The sequence below is a fragment of the Macaca nemestrina genome, chromosome 19 (genome assembly GCF_043159975.1).
Source record: "Macaca nemestrina isolate mMacNem1 chromosome 19, mMacNem.hap1, whole genome shotgun sequence".
Taxonomy (NCBI): Eukaryota; Metazoa; Chordata; class Mammalia; order Primates; family Cercopithecidae; genus Macaca; species Macaca nemestrina.
Window position 1 is genome coordinate 7,793,855 of NC_092143.1, and position 15,605 is coordinate 7,809,459.

The 15,605-nt window shown below is 34.8% G+C and overlaps 1 long non-coding RNA gene across 2 annotated transcripts in view; it reads left to right on the forward strand.

Annotated features, from left to right (window-relative positions):
* Positions 1 to 8,227: 8,227 nt before the first annotated feature.
* LOC139360098 (uncharacterized) overlaps positions 8,228 to 15,605 on the forward strand; it is a 132,700-nt gene continuing 125,322 nt past the window's right edge. For both annotated transcript variants that reach the window (XR_011617207.1, XR_011617206.1), the window contains exon 1: positions 8,228 to 8,472. This is a non-coding gene — a long non-coding RNA (uncharacterized lncRNA). The remainder of the gene's footprint in view (positions 8,473 to 15,605) is intronic.

Below are 15,605 nucleotides of genomic sequence, written 5' to 3' on the forward strand. Positions count from 1 at the left end.
TCTAGAACATTATTTAAAGAATAACATCAAAAGAAAAAGTAGAGTTCGTTCCAGGAAGACAAGATTGGTTTAATTTTAGGTAATTAATCAAAATTTACTATATTAACAATGTGAAAAGGAAACTAGTTAATCCATCATTACATGTTACAAGTATTGATTAGCAATATTAGCCATTATTGATTTTTTAAATTTAAGTAAATTATGAATAAAGGGGCACTTACTAAGCATAAATTTATAAGAAACCAGCTAATTCTAAAAATTACATTCAACAGAAAAATGTTCAAGTACATCTGCAAGGTAAGGATCAACGCTGTGATTCTTCAATGTTTTAAAAATCTAGTCTGCAGCTGAGCACAGTGGTTCACACCCACTGTGAACCACTATGAACCCACTGTAGTCTGAGCACTTTGGAGGCTGAGGTGGGAGAATTTCTTTAGTACAGGAGTTTGAGACTAGCCTGCAACAACATAGTGACACTCTGTCTCTACAAAAAAAAGAAAGTTCTAATTAGCTAGGCGTGGTGGTTGTAGTCCTGGTTACTCAGAAGGCTGAGGTGGGGTTGCTTGAGCCCAGAAGTTCCACGGTGCAGTGAGCTTTGATTGCTCCACTGTGTTCCACCCTGGGCAATAGAGAGATACTGTGTTTCAGGGGAAAAAGAAATACAGTCCACTTAATAAAAGAAAGTCATACTCGAATAATACAAAACATAATTATTTATAGTCAGTATGGCTAAATACAAAAAAGACTCAATTTTAAACTCTTAGAACTAATGGGTAAACAACAAATTTCTGTGAAATGAGATGATGTGTTTAAGAATATGTTACATATAAACAACAATTATTCAAAAAATAAAAGTTTATGAAACTCCAGTCATACTCATAATTCAAAATATTGTAACATGTCCAGTAGTAAATATAACAAATAAGATACAGCATGCCTCTGGAAGAGATAACTCAATATTGTTAAATCTATCAAAATTTTCCTGATATATACGTATGTGGTATATATATGTGTGTTTACATATGTAAATGATAAGCAGTGTATTAATATACTGTACGGAAGAAGAATGGATAATATGTATTTAAAATCATCTGGAAAAGTAAGTGTTTGATAATTAAAAAGTATTTCCTATTGAAAAAAAGAAAAAAACAAGAAGAAAAAAAGAGTGAATTTCAGAAGTTTATCATCCCATCAGAAAGTGAAATTATTATAAATTACTTTTTGTTCAATAGCAATGTACCAGTGATAACACAAGGAAAAATAATCAGTGAAATAGAATTAAAAGTGCAGAAATAGAAACAAGAATATATATATATGAATCAAATACTTACTAAATTTAAGTTTTATGTTAAATGAAAAGTGATGTATCATTGCTACATGATATAAGACAATTGCTTATTTGGGGGGAAATTAATTTAGATATTGACTACTAAGTAGACACATACCAAAATACATTAAATTAAATACAAATACATTAAATTAAAATGAAGACACTACAAAAACAGTGGAGAATAGTCTTGAGGTATTACTTCCTACTCACATAATTCAAGAGCATGAAACCTTATGTAGAAAGAATAAACAGGATATTATGATAGATGGTCCACCGAGGAGATGGGACAATTCTAGAAGAAATCCATCTGCAAGGAGTGGGTGTTTCATCCTGATCTGAAAGATGAGAAGAAGCAAGTTCACCCAAAGAGAACCAGGAAGCACTTGGGCACAAGGAACTATGGAGAAGACCACGTGTCAAGAACTAGCAGAGGATATTCCAGGAGCAGAAAGGAGGCCAGTGTGTGACTGAATGCTAGTTCATTCTTGGAAAGTTATAGGAGATAAGCTGGAGGATCCTGGCAAGGGGCTGCTCCTCAGCAAAGGGCTTTGAGTGTCCTAAGGGATAACTTTTAGGTTTTTATTCTAGTGCTGTGATCTCTTATGAAAGGTTTTAAGTAGAAGAGTAATTTGGTATTACTTTAGATGAAAACAGTCACTGTAACTCTTATGGGGAATGTGAGGGACCCGAAGTGGAAAAAGCCAAGTCAGAGGCTATTGAGAGTTCAGTGAGAATTGAAGAGGGTTCTACCGAGGTAGCAGCATGGGAAGTGGAGAGAGGAGGATGGTTTCAAGCACATTTCAAATGTAGGGAATATAGTACTTGGTTATGAATCTGATATGGCGAGGTATGTAAACAAAGAACTAAGAATCTTCTCTTAAATTTTAATAAAATGTGATCTAGAGAGACCATTATTTTTAATCCCACCTCTTTGGATAGACCAGTTTTATGTTTGTTTTTTTAAGACACCTTTTTCAAAAATAGCACATTGATATACTTTTATTTTTTTTGCAGGAAAACATTAGATGCATGAAGCTACAGTAATTAAACCTTTCATTAAAGATGGTTAGGCATCCTGCTAATTTCTCACTGTTTTTGAGGGGAGCTCATCATATTCATGGTTGCAATAGCCTTAAAGTGCCTAATTCTTGTCTTGCCATTTCTGGTGTAAAGGCCTTTCTTGATTCTGTAAATCCAGATATGCTTACAATACTGCCCTTTCTGAGCCCTATGACTTTTTATACCAAGCATTAAATAAATGCCAATGTTTCAGTTTTGTGGGACCAAATGAGGGGGCCTAAAGTTACCTATACTGGCTACAGAATGAATATTTCCAGTATCCCATTACGTGATTTCTGTCTGGAACTAATAGTTGTGCAGTGAATCAAAGATTCTCACTGAGAAAGTGCAGTTTTCTAACCTCTTTTAGTTATATAAAATTCAATTTTACTCTGGCTTCATCTCAAAGCCTATAATACAAACAGAGGTAGGCTCAGGTTATTTGTGGTTTCCAGAGCTCTGAAATGCCTCATCTTCGGTCCTGGCATTTCTGGTATTCAGCATTTGGCATACCTCACTTGGAAGAGAGGCCGAACTATCTGGGATTTTCAGAGTTCACATTAGACCCATTCTATTTACACAAGCTTGTCCGTGTCCTCACAGGGCTCCTTAAGCTAACTTGTAACACTGAAGATCTAACAAAGTGAGCCTATGTGAGCTTCTTTCCCTGATTTGATTCAAGATCAAGAATTAGAATGACTATCACAGAAGTAGTGGTGGCTGTTATTGGTCAGGGAGCTTTGCTCCATTTTTTACGGTAATTCCTAATGATTAAACATGCTTTGTCACATAGTAAGCCTTAAGTTAATATAAAGTTTAGGCTATACAATGGTTCCTATAAATTAATTAGAAATGTAGGAAAATGTTTTTGTTGTTGTTATTGTTTTGTTTTTTGTTTCTTGGTAGAGACTGGGTCTACCAAGAAAGGTGTTGGCCAGGCTGAACTCAAACACCTGGCCTCAAGCGATTCTCTCACCTCAGCCTCCCAGAGTGCTGGGATTAAAGGTGTGAGTCACCATGCCATGCCAGAAAATTGTTAACATGTTGTAAATGTAGCAAATAAATAAATAAATAAATATCTGGTTGACCAACATTTATCTTCTGTATTAAGTTTTATGCGTACTATGCTTCTAAGCATTTTTAAGAGATCTCAGGCAATTTAAGATATACCACAAGAAGATGTATTTCTTGTAATACATATTAAACCCATTTCATTTAAAGCCACATTCAATTGCTGAAGTAATGAAGTAGTAACAAATAAAGACAAATCTATACGAAGTTTTGTTCATTTGATTTAATAGAAGGTAAGGAACAAGTAAACAAGGGGAAAATTCACTCAAAGAACAACTTAACTTTGTTTCATTTTATTTTCTTTTAATTGACTGAGCTGATTGATTTAACTCTGGGCTTTATAGTTTATAGCCCTGTCAAGTATCAGAATCACAAATACATGCCACACACTTTCCCTTAAGTTTATTAGCCAGGATAATTGTAAATCTCTTCTGTTCACACATGTTGATATAACAATGAAATTAGCCCTTCGATTGCTACTTTCTTTGTGGCAGTTTGCATAGCATTACCAGTAAAGTGACTTGACTTGTGGAGCCATCTCTTTGGCAGTCAACTCAATGTAATTAGATTTTTCTCCTAGGAAAACTGTCAGTCTTTATTACTAAGTAATTAGTCCACAATGGAATATTAAATATTTTTTAAAATCATCCACATGATTTCTTATTTAGGATGTTAGTTAAAAACCTTAATATTTAGAAACAAAATTTATAAAAAGCACACAGTTCTAATTTAAATTCTGTTACCAGGTTTTAGTTTTTAGCCAAGAGTACATTTTGCATTTATTACCGAAGGAAATATGTTTTGTTCTTTTATTGCAATATATACCTCCTGTGAGAGTCATTTATAAAATCTAATAAACTCCTGTGTAGTGCTTGTAAATTAGCATAAAGTTGACATTACTCCAAAAGATTGATATGATTTTGCATAACTTAAGGAATATTGAGATCAATTCTTGAGCATTATTTTGTGTATACCTCGTTGAATGTTTTCTGTAGACATGTGGAATTCAGATTACTAGTCAATTTAAAATAATTCACCTTTCTAGAAGGTAGAAATATACATTGTCTATTTACTACGAAACATTTATTTAGCACACTACTTCAAAAGGAAAACCATCTTAATACTTTCTTTGTCTTTTAATGATTATTGAAATAATATTTGTGCTTTATCAATCATTGTATAAGAGGCTGATTTTTATTATTAGCCTAAGAGATTTATTAGCTTAAAATATACGGTAATATTTTTAACGCTGCCAGATTATCACAAATGAAAATTATATGGTATTTTCATAAAGCGTGATTAAATTAATTTAAGCATAAGAGGCCTCTAGGGAATACACACCACTGTGGTAAGTCACAGGAAATCTCGTGTTGATGCCCTTCGATTCGTTTCGACTTGTAGCTGGGGTTTTTCCAGGAATGTGGAAGTTTCCTTTAACTACGTTTAAAAACAGACAGACGGCACTTCTTACCCACAGTCAAAGAAAAAAATGAATTTTACCAGAAATAAGGAAATTATTTGGTCCAATTAAGTCACGTTAGTAAGTTTATTACTGGTGCCCACCACTTTCGGTCATACAGTGGCCCATTTCCTCTTTTCTCTTGCCTTTCTTCTCTATCAGAATCTTCAACTCAGAGCAAAAGTGTAAAACCTCCACGCAGCCTTCTAAGGACAGAGACAGAGAAGCCCAACGAAAGAAGGCACAGTTAGAACAGGGAGACGCACAAGTCCAGAAACCAGTTCTATGTAGGCATGAGGGGCACAGGAGTTGTAAGGCTGCAATGAAAGGCAACAGTCCCACCAAGGTGACTCAGACAAGCTTTGTTTGATTGCCAGCCAATGGTGTGTTTTTGGACAGACCTGAGGTCAAGGAACTTCTTGGAACCCAACACAACCAACGTTGTAAGACTTTGACTGAAATGGCCTAATGAATTCTGGTCCTGATACTATGCATTAGGCACTTGCAATGGCTAGTATGTGGTCAGCAGCCAGCCCATTGCAGCAGCCCTCACAAATGCTTCAGTGGTTTGTACAGGGCTGAGCTTTCATGCTTGGTTAATGATATGCAAAGAGGGAGTGAACATTAGTATGACTTGGGAGACAGAAACTTATCCCAGAGTGTGTCTGTCAGTGCCAGTAACATTCAGACTTTCATTCATGATGGAGAGACAGTAAGATTTTTGCACAAGACAGGAGTGGGGCATCATTACTACCCACCTGTAACACCACTGGCAATTGGGTGTCTGCCTGCTGTGATCTTCTTCATCATAAATCCATGAGTAAAATGATGTCACAAAACCACCGAAATCACTTCAATGTATCAGAAACTATGCACAGTCCTGGCCTCCAGCTTCTATAAATCTACCACATATTATCTAATCCCAGAAATATAAACATAGGTATCAAGAGTCCTGGAAAACCCAACTGTAAAATATAAGTGATTTACAAGAAATGTAATTAGGGTTCTTAGAGTCTCAGAAATGTTTTTTTTTGTTTGTTTGTTTGTTTGTTTTTTCATCGCTGCATTTCATGATCTCTGTCGCCTCTGATGTACTTAGAGAATAATTTTTTCTTTGATAAAGCTAAAAGTACATGGACTCATCCTCACCATGTCTGGGAGGCAGGACACATTGTATTTACAAAGGAGACGTCTGGAATTAGGTTGCAGTGTTGAAGTCCCTGCTCTCCTCGTAGCTAGCTGTTTAACTTTAGTAACTTTATTAATCAGCATCTCAATTAACTCAACATTTAAATGGATATCATATTGTGATGATGAAATGATCTAATATTCTCAAATCTTAGAAAAGCACCTGACATTTAGTAGGAACTAAACAAACAATAAGCAAACAGGTTTTAGACTGCCAATCTTACCCTCCTTCTGAGTTAAGAAAGAACGGCTGTGGCTTACATAGCTCTTGTCTGGGTGAGCAGAAGATGTCCTGTAGGATAAATGAGCATCTGACATCCTTACTTTCAATTACATGATGCTGGACAGATGTCTGCCACAGAACCTTAGGAACACTCTAGAAGTATCAGTTGTGTAAAATTCTTGTGTTACCCATGGTAGTCGAGTACTAAAGTCATCACAAGGCTTTTTTTTTAACTATTTCAGTCATTTGTGTGCATGCGTTTGGGATGCAGGGAGACACCATCCCCCACCAAAGGAACAAACAAAACACACACAGACACACACACACGCACACACACATACACCAATTCCTGGAAACTAAGTGATTAGTTTAGAACTTTGCATGATCATTTTATGCTAGTTAATATATTCATCAATTAAAGTAAACTTGAAGAGGCAGAGAAGTGATAAATAAGGTGTTTGAACCAAAGATGGAAGATAGATGATGTAGACTGATAACGGGAGATTCACTCTTGGTGTTATTTAGGGACGATGGAGGAAGAACAGCGGAAAACTGACAATGAAGAGCACAAAGAATGTCTTTGCTACTTCCAGACCCAATGGTAGAAAAGCAGTTTCAGAAAAGTGAAATTAAACAGCTTCTACGAAATATTAGATGGAGAAACTATGTCTTTAAGGAAAGCACACATTTTAATGAAAACAAGAAAACAAAGGAAATATTCAAATAAACAGGTTTATACAATGTATGGCCTTTTATGACTGGCTTCTTTCACTTAGCACAATGTTTCTATGGTTTGTGTACATTAGAGTGTGTCTCCATACTTTTGGTTATCTGCTCATCAGTTGATGGATTTTGGGCTGTTTCCCACTTGTTGGCTATTAGGAAAAATGGCACCATGAACATTTGTATAAAAGCTTTTGTGGAGCACATGTTTTCTTTTTGTTTTTCCCCCTTGGGTATGTACAGAAAAGTGAAAATTCTGGGTCATATGGTGACTCTATGTTTCTTGTTTTCAACAACTTTTCAACTATCTTCCAAAGTGACTGTACCATTTTATATTGCAACCAACAATGTGTAGAGGATTCAACTTTATAAAATCTTCACCAACATTTGTTATTGTCTATCTTTTAGGGTCTTGTAGGGTTTTCTTTTCTTTCTTTTTTTTTTCTTTGTGAGATGGAGTCTCGCTCTGCCGCCCAGGCTGGAGTGCAGTGGCACGATCTGGGCTCACGGCAAGCTCCGCCTCCCGGGTTCCCGCCATTCTCCTGCCTCAGCCTCCCGAGTAGCTGGGACTACAGGCGCCGCCACCACGCCTGGGTAATTTTTTGTAATTTTAGTAGAGACGGGGTTTCACCGAGTTAGCCAGGATGGTCTTGATCTCCTCACCTCGTGATCCGCCCGCCTCCGCCTCCCATAATGCTGGGATTACAGACGTGAGCCACCGCGCCCGGCCTTATAGGGTTTTCAGATCTGCTGTGGTTTCAGTTAGAATTTGTTGCCACCTAATGTATATGTAAGCTGTAGCTTAGATATGGATAGGAAAGATTATGGATGCTGACTTGCAGAAGAGTAGCGGTCATCGCGAGAATCTTTTTTTTTTTTTTTTTTTTTTTTTTTTTTTTGAGACGGAGTCTCCCTCCGCTGCTCGGGCTGGAGTGAGTGACGCGATCTCGGCTCACTGCAAGCTCCGCCTCCCGGGTTCGCGCCATTCTCCTGCCTCAGCCTCCCGAGTAGCTGGGACTACAGGCGCCGCCATCACGCCCGGCTAATTTTTTTGTATTTTTTAGTAGAGACAGGGTTTCACCGTGTTAGCCAGGATGGTCTCCATCTCCTGACCTCGTGATCCGCCCCTCTCGGCCTCCCAAAGTGCTGGAATTACAGGCGCGAGCCACCCAGCCCGGCCGAGAGTCTTGAGTTCAGATGACCACCATTTGCCTGACGGAAGGGTTGGGCTGGGAGAACAAAGAGGACCTGGCAAGGCTGCCCCTTCCCTTTCTGAGAAGCAGCTGCTTATGATTGCCCAGGACACCTAACTCTTCTTCGTACTTTCTCTCTTCACCCTTCAACTCAAGGTAGAGATATTAGCCAAGTCCAGCTTGAGAACTGTGGCGAGGCAGAGGACAGGAGCCAAGAGCTAATCACGTATGATCTAAATTGATGTTCTTTTTACTCATGTGTTTTTGTTTTCCTTCCCTAGGATGTGACCTCTAAGTGAAACGATTTTGTGTATTTGGTTTATTGCTTTACTCTTGTTCCTAGAACAAAGGACTTGAGATCCTATCGTAAGCACTCAATAAAATACTTACTGAGTGAATGAATGGTTGATATATTCTAAAACAACAATTTCAGAAGAAAGGCAACATATGGGCAAATTTCTAAGGATTAGGAAGTGATATCTGAGGATTTTAATTCTAAGCTGAAAAATTCACTTTTACACATGCAATAACTCAATGAATCAAAAACAATTAGCAAGTCTCAGGGGAAACAAATAAAATAAAAATATGAACTAGACAATTTCAATAGAATTAACAAAGTGGTAAATATTAAAAATAATTTAGAAGTACAGAATCTATGAAAAAACTGGGAATAAATATTGAATTATTTTTAGATATAAATAAAACTAAATAATTGTAGAAATCATGGCCACACAGCACAATGTAAAGGCTGTAAGCTGTCAAAAGGCAAAATCATAAACATTATATTCAAGGAATTGAGAAGGAAAATTAGTGGGACAGTTTTGCTATCTTTCATAGCTCCCTCTCTCTTTATATATCGCTACATATTTTACATAATTCTAACTACATTTTTAATATTAAAAGTATCAAATAAATACAAATATTAACATATAATAATTATATCAATTATATAATTATATTACTGTATAATATATTTATATATATTTACCAGTATTATTAATGTGTTAAATATTACACACTAAAACTTAACATTTTAATAGTATTAATATTTATATATCAATTATATGTAAATATAAAATTAGATATGAATATAAAATTATCAATATAAAAAATATATTTATATATAATTACTTTTTTTTACATAATTCTCACATTTTTAGCATAAAATTTGTTGATATACATAAACATATATGATATTAATATATACATAAACATATATAATATTTATATATTATGTATAAGAATTATAATCTATTATTCATGTTTAGAATATAAATATATATAATATATTAATATATGATAGAATATATGTAATTAATATAATATATTACTTATATTAATTGTTGATATTATATGTAATATTAATACACAGAAAATTTTATATAAATTAATTATATTAATTATGAATACTAGATGTAGTATTAATAATCAAAAATATTTTAAAATCAAAGCTTTATGACCAATACTTCATAAGGATATTTTTGTGATTTTTTTCAAACGTAGAGAAAGCTCATAAGATTTAATAACTCTTCGGATGATGAAGCAAATGGATGAAATCCAGCAACTCTTTCAATTATATACAGATTATTTTTCAATTAGCTTTATAAAATGTTTAATTTGAATTAAAATGCTTTTAATTAAGATGACATATGTTGCTTCTATTATTGACTGTGTCTATCTAACCGGTTTGTTCATCAGTTAGTTCAACATTTCATTTATTGATCTTTCAATGCATCCCTCTTTTTATCTTTACATAAGCATAAAATCATATCTGGGAAGATGTACAGTCAATATTCCTTTTTCAACTTTTTACTTTTTTATGTTTTTGGAAATTTTTGTAATGACCATGAATCATTTGGCTAGCAAGTGTTAAAGACATTTTATCTTGAAAAATTAAAAAGGAAAAGGTAGGCAAATAAAAAATACAATATTGGAATAGGAATATCAGCCAAATATGTAAATGCTTTTACCATATGTATTATTTAATGCAAGCAACTTATAGTCAATTTTATTGCTAAACACACGTTTTCATAAATATTGCATTGATTATTCACCCCCAGTTAGCTTGGGCGTTATGCCTATTCTACACACACTGACTAATGCTATGACAATATTTTATTATCAGTCTTTCAGAATCTAACAGTTTCATGTTTGGCTGGTCTAGCTATGAATCATGTACTTATTTTTTATAATTATGTTGAATGTTCTAATAGTTTTTCTTAAGTCTTGAAATATGTTTACTTATATTTTTACTGGTAAAGAAAGAACGAAAGAGAAAATTTAAGGTGGTTGCATTGAGACCTGAGTGGATACTATTATTTTGCTTCAAGTCTATGCACTGACACACCATTGATAACCACCCTTATCAAAGCTAGCTCTAGGTGACATTTGGCTGGAACTTTTCCTTTAATTGTAGCTTCATTCCCCATCCCCCACTCCATACCTAGGTCAAGAACTGACCTATGGACATATGCTCCGACTTACATCCTGTTGTGCTTCATTCTTTGTGTAAATTCAGCTTCTCTTTGACTTTCAAATGGAAAGATAGATATTTTCCACTCTTGTCTGGTTCCAAGCCATTTTCTATGTGGTGCTAAGCTCTTCTTAAAACCACCACGCAGGCCCCTACAGTATATGATAGGTAAGTACAATAGCCTCTGTGATTCTCAGTTCACAGGACTTTCCTAGGCTGCATGGTCATATTTTATTCTTTATTTTATCAGTGCCTTATGGATTCTGACCATCTTCACTCAGCCCTAGCCTCTCACTATTTTGATTTGGTAACCTAGATAGAGTTTATTTGCACTGTTTTTATCCTGGCATAAATTCCTGAACAAACACACATGCACCCTTTTCAAGAAAAAGACTCTTAATTACTAGAAACATTCAGATCAGCTTCAGACAAGCGAAGACATTTAAATGGACATTTAAACAAAGGTCTCGATTTTAATCAGGACATTTTAATGTCCTTTAATCAAGGACATTTTAAGCAAGATCCTTTTTTTTTTTTTGAAGAATTGTAACGGAAGGTAAAACATAGCTTTACCAATACAATCCTGAACATAAAACACAATCAAAGCAATGGTTACCAAGGGGTAGAGTTGGTCCAGTCAAAACAAAGGAGGCCAGTCAAGAGCAAAGTTTACAGCAACAGTTTTTTGGGATACTCAAGGCATTTTTCTTGATGACTTTCTGGACGGTCAAATAATGATAACATCTGATTATTATAAGAGTGTTTTGAGAAAATTGGCCAACATTTTAGCAGGAAAATCACTGGGAAGGCTTCATGAGAGATTCTTTTTCCACCATAACAATGCTCCTGCTTATTGTGCTCATCAAACAAGGAAAATTTTGTAAGAGTTTTGATTGGAAATCATAAGGCACACACCTTACCGTCCTGCATTGGCTTTTCCTGACTTCTTTCTGTTTTTTAATCTTAAAAAAAATTATGGCATTTATTTTTCTCCAGCAAATAATTTAAACTAGACTGCATTGACATGGTTAAAGTCCCAGGACCTCAGTTCTTTAAAGGTGGACTAAATGGATGGTATCATTGTTTAAAAAAGTGTGCTTGTGCTTGATAGAGAATGTGTTGAGATACTAAATTTATACTTTTTATTTTTATTTTTTAATTTTATTTTTCCACAAACATTTTGAAGTCATCCTGTGTTTTGTAGAATGTCCCTAGATTTGGATTTGTCTAACTTTTTAAATGATTATACTGAGGTGAGATCGTGGATTTGGGGAAGAGTGTCATACATGTTCTGTGTGCTCATCTCATCATATCAGGTGCATGTAATATATCAACATGAGTAATTACTAGAGGGTGTGTAAACTTGATCACTTCATTAAGCTGATGATTGCCATGTTTCTCCACTATAAAATTACTATTTTTCTCTTTCCATACTTAGAAGCTTATCTGTAAGTCCAACTTATACTCAGGGAACTGGCAAGTGCAGTAAGCTTCACCCCCTACAGAGAAGAATATTAAAGTCTGCATGAACATGTATAAAAATTATTAAATTATTAATATAATTGTGGAAGGAGATGATTGAGGCTATTTAAAAGCTCAATTTCTCTTTGAGGTTTTAGCCACTAATGCTGGTATATATCAATGGACCTTGCCAGCCTCAATCTTCACTTTAGAGGAAATTTGTATTTTAAATAGGAATTGCTGTCACCTTAATGTTGAGGGTAATGACACAACCACCATATCAGGAAGATCTTCACGGAGATAGTTTTTAGAAAAGAGGTCATACTAATTAGAATGTTACATTGTTATTTCAGGTAAATGCTAGTTATAATTTCTATACAAGGAACTATGATCACACTAGTAGATGTCTTGAGTTCACAGGATAATCAAAGAAATTAGTCATTAAGAGTGAGCAAACACAAATATCTATCGTGCATTTTTGTTTATTTTTTCTTTGGGATGGAGTGGTGGTGCAAATGTTTTTATGTCTGTGACTGCTACTGTTACTGCTACACATAAACACTCATATGCATCCATAGATAATGAAGTCCTATAAAAGGAGCCATTTGCTGAATTAATAGATGACATCTCACGTTTCATATTTATACACATTAAATATTAATTATTATGAAAGTACTTTAAAAGAATAGTTTGGCATTATTAAAAAGAACATCTACAATTTTAAAAAATTCCAGAAAAAATGAAGCTGACTTTTTTCATTGTCAAGAAGTCTAAAATGACTCAGTTTCAAAGTAAAGTGACATTGTGCTGTTTTTGTCAACCTTATTTATTTCTAATTATTGTTATCAAATGATACTGATTACAGAGACATACATTCTCCCTATTCAAAGACATTTTTCAGGTCCCTGATGAGATGTTTACTAGGTATCATAATTGAAATGAACATCTAGTAATTGAATATTCTGAACAGAGAAAGCTGTTACACTTCTAAGTGTAATTGGCAGATGAGTCACTTAGTGGATTCATTAGCACTGAAGGAAACTTAAGAACTTGAGACATTTATAAATATATAATTTTGAGGATTATTTACTTTGTTGTAAAAATTTGGTTCATAAGATAGTATCAAAATACTAGAAAAATAAATAATTTTGGGAGAGATGAATTTTGACTTTTCTCTAAAATCACTTTTCCTTTATTCATTGTAAATAACTCAAGGTGAACTTTACACCAAGGATATAGTACTGATCAGAAAGTCCGTTCATAAAGTGCTATGGGAGTGATGGGTAGTTGACTTTCATTCTTCTTTTCCTGCCCTAGCAGAATCAGTTATGCAGCTGTCATTTTAGCATATAATCACTCTCCTTGAAATCAATATTAACTGACAGTATTAATGAGGTGAATTATTGATAGATATGCACAGGGCTACAATGGCTGTCACTTTTCATTGCAACTTCCAATTCCAGCACTATATTAGTGATGTTTTTAAGCTATTGATATAGCCATAGATCACTATTGTTTTGTCAGAATCACTACATATTATTTTGATTTTGAGTACTAGTAGATATTTAGTATTATTGAGAACAAATAACATATATAAAAGCCATACTGGATTGGGACCATAGTGGAAGATTCCAAAATGTTACCATTACTTAAAAGGGTGACTAGTTGTTGGGAGTTTTTTGTGTAATATCTACAGTTAACTGTGGCATGAAGTACATGGAGAACTATAATCCTGCAGAAAACATTTCATGAGTGCCTACCACATCCTAGGCACCCTACTTATGTCAACTCAACTAGACCTCCATCAACCTTAAAAGTTTAGCATTTCTAGAAGGTTTAACATACACAGAAACTTTTTCCATATCATACAACTAGAGTGTACTGGAATTGGATCTGAAGTCTAGTTTGCTTCCAAAAAACTTTAATACAGATACTTTTCACTGTGCCTCCTAGCTCTCTGATTAAATTCCTATATCATCGACTAATGTTCTATTGGTAATTACAATCATCATCATAGCTATTATTTGAATACATCCTTTATTTCAGTTTCCTGGAGAAGATGCTTTGCACTTGCTATCTATTTTAACAATCATACAAGACTGTACATATGCTGGCTATTTTAATCTTCTGCACAATTCCAGAGGGAAACTTTCACTTAAAAAGTAAATTTGGGTTTCAGGCAGTGCAATTTTTTTACTTTGTGACAACCCGGCTTTAATAATCATATAAAATAAATATACCTTTCTTCATTCTATGGAAAGGCTAACCAAAACTCAGAAAGATTAAGTCGTTGTTTCAGGTTCACACACCTACTAAATGATAAACCTGAACTTTGAGTTTCATATTTTTAACTTGAACACATTTGGAGATAATTAATTTTTTTGTCTTATTTCATTTTCTGCTATAGAAAAAAATCTCACAAATTAAAAAATATCTCACTTGAAATGAGAAAAACATTATCATATAATTATGGATGTCAGAAATCTAAAATAGGACTGCAGGCTGTATTACTTCTGGAGTTTTTAGGGAATAATCCTTTTCCTTGCCTTTTTCAGCTTCTAGAAGCTTCCTGCTTACATTGTCTCATGGTCCCACCTTATGTGACCTCTGCTTCTGTTGTCATCTCTCCCTCTTTGACTCTGGCCCTCCCTGTGCCCTCTTTCATTTATAAAAATCCTTGTGATTACATTGAATCAATCCAGATAATCCAGTTTAATTCCCCTATTGCAAAGACAACTGAGAAAATAGTTATTACCTAATGACATGGATTGCCTGTGTCCCAACCCAAATCTCATGTTGGATTGTAGTTTCCTTAATCCCCATTTGTCCTAGGAGGAACCTGGTAGAAAATAATTGAATCATGTGGGCAGTTACTCCCACGCTGCTGTTCTCATGATTGTGAGTGAGTTCTCAAAAGATCTGATGGTTTCATAAGGGGCTTTCCCTCCTTTTGCTCAGCACTTCTCCTTGCTGCCACCATGTGAAAAAGGATGTGTTGGCTTCTCCTTTCACCATGGTTGTAAATTTCCTGAGGCCTCCACAGCCATGCTGAACTGTGAGTCAATCAAACATCTTTCCTTTATAAATTACTCAGTCTCAGGTGTGAGAACACACTAATATATCTAAGTAACTAAGTACAGTTAGTTCTACCTGAAATCTTAATTCTTCTTGGCTGCGGAACCTAGCAGATTCCTGTGTCTAAGAATAATTAGGCTGTGGACATCTTTGGAGGGGTATCACTCTGCCTATCACAGTTTCCTACTTCCATTGGGATGTGCTCAATTTCATGTTTAGTGTAAAACCTAATGAAGATCAACTGCCTGGGTTTGAAGCCCAGCCCTACCATTGACTCACTGTGTGAGTCTGGGCATGATAGTGAGCTTTACTGTGCCTCAGTTCCCCCATCTGTAAGGTGGAGGTAAGAA